Below are 6,642 nucleotides of genomic sequence, written 5' to 3'. Positions count from 1 at the left end.
CCATCACCTATTTATATTTGAGAAAAATGTAAATAATTATTTTGTTCAATGAAGTTATGCCAAACAAAAGCAAAAAAAAAAAAAAAAAACAACAACAACACAAAAATTTGTTGTTTAAAAAAAAAAGAAAAAAATAATAATAATAGGTGAAATCCATCTTGCAACTTCCCAAAAAAACATCTCTACATTTTTCTCAAACATACACTTTGTTTTTCTTATTTCCCCTCCTTTGTTAGCCATGTCCCTAGCCTACGTTAAGTCCTAATAAAAGTCTTTCTTGATTTTAGGGAACTATAATCTGAAGTAGAAGCTAGTTATATGAGCTAAAAACATATAGTTGTGCATAAAAAAAAGAGGAAAAATAATAAATAAATAAATTGGGTTGATTGGCATTTTGTTTGACTTGAGATCGTATTATTTCTAAGCTTAGGGCATATTTCTTTCATCTTGGGGAGAGCGTGTGATATTACTTTTTTATTATTTTCTCTCAATTACCATTCATTAGAGTGACTATTTTTATTGAGTTTCATTTCCTTGTAAGAGTGTCACTACTTCTAGTAAGATTTTAGGGTTTGACATGTCATTCTTGAAAGTAGTTATGACAAAATCTACTGGGGGATTCATGTGGATAGTTGATGTGGGTGTGATGTTTTTGTAAACTGGAGATAATGCTTATACTTTTATTTGATTGATATCATTAGTCTGATTGAATAAACACGAGTGTTTAAAAAAAAATCATTTTGGATTTGAATTTTGTTTTCGCTTTATTTGTTAGGGACTACCAATAAGCTGGTTGGGGGGTGTGTTGAGTGTCAGAAAGTGTATATTTATAAAGGAGACAATCGTCATTTTATACTTCAAATTTTACTAACATTCCTACTTTTTTGTATTTAATTCTCTTATGATTTAATTATGTGTGTTTTATTTTAATTAAGTATTTTATGTATTTTAGGGGTATCATGGTTATTTCACAATGAACGAGAGATCGAACAGCAAAACGAATATCACTTTTGAACTCAGGACGGTCGAAAACCTTAGGAGGAGCATAAAAGGAAAAATGACATTGTTCACATGTACGGTACTGTTTACGTTACTGTTCACGACACTGTTCACATAGACGGATCGATGATGTGGCATTGACCGATGATGTGGCATTGACTGATGAGGTGTCATGATCCTGTTGGACTAAAATTCTTATGTACTATTGATCGATGACATGACAGCATATTAGTGGACCAAAAATCGTGCGTACAGTACATGCATATACACATGATTATTTTCAACCAAACCGCATCACTATTCAAACCGTGTGGTCAAACCACCTACTGTTGACTAATGACGTGCCGCAATCCTGAGCGTCCGAAATATTTTTGATCCGATGGCCATGATTTACTCAATATATCTATAAAAATGGGGCTCTTCCCCCCTAATTTTACATCTCTGAATTCATTTTTGGGCTCAATTTTCTGTAATTCCTTCTCCATCTTGTATTTTCTACGTATTTTAATAAATTTTTAATTTACCCTTAGTTCAATTATGAGTAGCTAATTTTCTTTCAAGCTTAGGTTGAAGGTGAGGTCTCAACATGTGCCATGAGCTTTTTTTGGTAAATTTATTTTCTCTTTCCCTCTAATTTTTATGGATGTTTTGACTTTTCGTCGACAAATAATAATAATCTTGTATAGTTACCGCCCTAATTTCACCGGCTCCCTAGTGCAAGGTTATTGTTATTTGGCACGATAAGCCCTTAGCACCATATTGATTAGAGTGTGGTTTATGAGGTATGGATTCCCCCCTCATGATTTAATTGGCACTAATAAGGAATATTTAGCCCATGGTGCATGTTGATACAGATCCAGATACCCAAATGCTTCATTTCAATAGATTTCTCTTCAATTTATTCTCGCCATTTTAATTTAAGTTTTAGAATATTCTAAATCATTTTCACTAGAAATCCAACCACCCATTTAGAAAATTAATTCTACACACCATTAAAATCCGTCTTCTTGTGGAATCGACACTCATTACCATTAATCTATTCTACAATAGATTCGTGCACTTACGAGTTCAATAAAATTTACACAATAATAAATTTGCACATGTTTTCCGTTTCTAATTTTTCACCACATCCTGTTGTGAAACACTTGTCTTCTCCACAGAATACTTCTCTAAATAAAGGAGGGATTATATCCAAGTTTAGTTTGCAAAAAATTGGAATGCTTGAAATATCTTGCTTGCAAAATTCTGGCCATCAGAGACTCTGGAAAGTGAATCACCCTTCACCCTTGCTTTGCTACTAGAGCTTGATCAAAACATGTTAGATCTCTAAACCCCATCCCACCCTTGCTTTTGCTTTACACAATTTGTCCTACCTAGCCCAATGAATGTGCCTCTGTTCTTTCTTCGAGCCCCACCAAAATTCTGCTATTGCTTTTGAATATCAATACAAAGACCTAACGGAAACCTGAACACACTCATAGCAAAAGCAAGAATTGTTTGAGTTATAGCTTTAATGAGCACCTCTTTTCCCCCACTTGAAAAGATATTGTTGTTCTAACTAAAAATCTTATTTAAGACTTTAAGCTGGATATCATTGAAAAAACTCCTTTTTTTTCTACCAACCTTGGAAGGCAGCTCTACGTACTTTTCATGCTTGGACACAGCATGAAGCTTGAAAATATTTTTTTATAGTGGTAACTTGATTTACATGAACCTTTCCACTAAAAAACATTGAATATTTATCATAATTGAAAATTTTTCAGGATGTTATAGCATAACAATAAAAAATGGCTTTTAAGTTGGTGCAGTCTTTAGTAGTGGCCGTTGTAAAGATAAGGTTGTTGTCCGCAAAGAGAAGATGTGAAATGGACAAGTCTCTACTGAATTTTAAACCATGGATCAGATGTCTTGATTCTACTTGCACCACAAGATATAAGAACACCTCTGTACATATGATAAACGAGTATGGTGATAAAGAGCAGTCTTGCCACAGTTCTCTTTGAGGATGAATCAAACCCTTAGCCTCTCCATTTATCAAAACAAAAAAAGAAGATGTCGATCTGCATCTCATTATCAAGCTCTCCCATTTTGTTGATAAACCTAATCTTTGCATAGTATAATTTAGAAAATTCCACTCCACTCTCTCATAAGCTTTGCTAATATCAAGTTTCAAAGCCACAAACTCATTCTTTTTTCCTGTACTAAGCCTTATTTTGTGGAGACATTCATAGCCTATGATAATATTATCATAAATGAGTCTCTTGGGAATTAAAGCACTTTGAGTTGGTGATATGATGTGATGCAGCACATTCTCAACCCTATTAGCTATGGTTTTTGCCCCAATTTTATAAATTACATTACAAAAGCTAATAAGCCTATACTCAGTTACTTTCTTAGGCTTTTCAATTTTTGGAATCACGGCAATAAAAGTATGGTTTAGTGGAGCAATGGTACCTCCCTCATTCAAGATGTTCAGGCTGGTTGTCAACACTCATCTGCCTACAGACTGCCAACACTTTTGGAAGAAGGCATCTGGAAGACCGTTAGGAGCCGGAACTTTTGTAGGGCACAATTGAGGTAGGCTGCTGAGACTTCATCTTCAGTGAAAGGTTGATCCAACTTTTCATTCATCTCTTCTATCATTTCATTTGGCATGTGTTGGTGTATAAATACTAATGTTATTGGTGTCAATGTGCAAGTGTACACAACAAGTAATAAAGTGATGAGTATTCAAGATCGTCTCCACAGGGATCGATGTTATCAGATATGCTACAGCAATCTTAACAGTGCAGATTTTGTGCTAAAATAAAATAAACAATTAATGAAACTAATGTACTAATTAAAATAAAAACGCAATAAATAAAATGCAACAAAGTAAACTATCACGTCAAGCTCAAGGATAAAATCAATGAGAATATAAAGTAGTTGAGTGAATAAACTCTCTTAATGGTATTGACTATTTTCTAATGGTTGGCTCGGTTGCTGCAGTATTTGCTACAGCACTGGGCAGAATCCTTATGTATCCTCAGTCGTCGCATGTTGGATATCTTATATCTATATGCAACCTAACAGTGATCAGTTGCTATGCCAACATAAGATATAACATTACACGCTTAGGTTCTATTTACCCTACAAGGTGAATCCTTATGTCTAGTTCATCACTAATCTTAAATCAAGCATAGCCCTTTTGGGACTCAAGTAAAACTCAATCCGGGAAACTCAATTTAAGATCAAGTATTGTTCTGATATGTTCCACTAAGATAGGCCCTTTTGCGGCTCTTTCCTAACTTGTATCATTAAATGGGTGATCAACCGAAATAATGAATAAAAAAAAATACTATCAAAACAAACTGCTACAGCAAACATGCAGCAACACATATATTCAGTTAATAAACCATCAAGATTGTTTATCACTCAACCACAAATAAATTTAGTTCATGGTTTGTAAAAGAAAAATAAAGAACAAAGTTTCAGCCATGAAACACATCCCCATAAATAAATAGAAAACGAGAAAACAAGAGAAGAATAAGAAGGATTGAGCTCCCAATTGATTTCTATAATTTTTCCTCTTGTGTAGCCTTCAATCTCTCTCTTGAATTTTGTTTTTCTTTTATTTCTTTGTGTTTTTCTCCTTGGGAGACGGCCCTCCCTAATCCTTATGATGTGTGCTTCTTTTATAGTTGAAAATTAGGGTAAACGGAAGCCTAGGCCGCGCATAAGTCAGATTAGGAAACTGCATATCACAATTCTGCAAGTATCCCGCACGAAATTTTCTCTGTCGTTGTTCCAGGATTGCTACAGCAACGGCTACAGCAGCTGCACTGTTCCAGATTTGTTTAAACTCTTTTGTAGCCATGTTCTTTCCTTATTTTTGCAAGCCTATTACATAGCATTCCTTCCATGAATTATAAGCTTCTGGAAACCTACAATTATGCACACAATTTGAGCACAAATTACTTTAAATCGAGCAAAACTTATTAAGATTGACTAAAATGATTATTTATGCAAAATGTAACAAAAAATACAATAGAAACACATAATTTACTCTCTAAGTAGTATTGATTTAAGTCTAAAAGTGCCATGACAACTCTCATTTCATAGAGTTATCAGTATGTCCTGCAGAACTACTTGAATTTGGTCTTATAAATGGTTTGTTGATGTGAACAGATTAGCAAAGTAATCATAGAACATCCTTTCGATATCCTCAGCTTCCTCAGTCCATTTGTCTTGTTTATTCAAGATCCCCCATATTTTGTTCTTCTTCTTTCTTGATGAAGCTTTTGCATGCAAGAACTTTGTGTTTCTATCCCTTTCTTTGAGCCAATCTGCTTTGGACCGTTGCTTCCAATAGTTTCTTCATCGGAGAGAAAAACACCGATTTGTCTTTCAATGGTTTTTATTCGATCCCCATTTTAATGTTGCAAGCCTTGTAACTATAGGGACTTTAATTCTCTATTAGTAACTCCAGCTTCTTTTTTCGACCTCCAAACTCTCCCTTGCTCCAAACTTTCAAATGCGCCACAGAATCCTTTGCAGCTTTTCTAAACATCTCGACTACATCTCCTCTACCCCACCCTCTATTATCTAACCACTTACTATTTGCTTGCACTAGTCGTAATAACTCCAAGAATCTTCATAATGGTTTATGGTCCGATATCAATGTTATTAGAGTTTCTACTGCAGGTTCATGAAAAAAAAACTACCCTAGGACTTCCTACACAAAAAATGATCTAAATGTTCTTCAATTAAATCATGACCATGCCTCATATTTGACCATGTAAAAGGCAGTCCCATTCAACCCAAATCAATCAAATCACATTCCCTAATCGCCTCGCTGAACTCACGCATCAGCCTAACCTCCTTACTATTTCCTCTAATTTTCTCATTTGGCAGCAGGATTTCATTGAAATCACCAAAACAAAGCCATGGCAAAAAAAAAAAAAAGTGTAGCTAACCTCTTTAACAAACTCCACGTATGATGCTTTTGTCCTACAGCTGGATGCCCATAAATTCCTGTACACCTCCAATAACTTTCTCGTTTAGTGTACACAATTGAATCAATGTGATGTTTGTTGTAAGACTTTATATGAACCGTGACATCTGAGCTCCACATTATTGCCAAGCCACACCCATACCTTCTCTGCCCACTAAAAAACAATTTTCAAAATTTAGCTTTTCACTTTTTATTTTCATTTGCTTTGGCACCAGTTTTGTTTCACAAAAGAAACCTATCTGAGGCCTATAAATTTGGAGAACTTTTTTTGCTTCACGGAACGTCCGGTCCTTCCCCAAACCCCGAACTTTCCAGCTGAGAATCCTCATTGCTGTCGGCGGGGCTGGCAATCAGCCTCTGCCGTTAAAATTTCAAAGTTCTCAACTGCCTTCTCCATGTCTCATTTATCTTCTCCATCGTCCATTTCCAAACTTGGCATTTGTTTTGCTTTTGGCGATGTAAATAGTGGTGTCATAATTGGGCCGCCTATTTTCTTCCTTTTTGTTTCTAGGCTTTGCCAATTAGATTCACTTGCTTGTCTTGTTTTTGTTGTATTCTTGTATTTAATAGCTTTACCTTTCTCTCCAACTCTTGCTTGAGCCTTCTATTTTCTCCTTCTGGGCTTTGCTCTATGATTCCTTGGCCCACTA

The sequence above is a fragment of the Citrus clementina genome, unplaced genomic scaffold, assembly GCF_000493195.1.
Source record: "Citrus clementina cultivar Clemenules unplaced genomic scaffold, Citrus_clementina_v1.0 scaffold_8, whole genome shotgun sequence".
Taxonomy (NCBI): domain Eukaryota; kingdom Viridiplantae; phylum Streptophyta; class Magnoliopsida; order Sapindales; family Rutaceae; genus Citrus; species Citrus x clementina.
The sequence above is the reverse complement of the archived record's forward strand: the minus strand, read 5'-3'. Positions refer to the sequence as shown.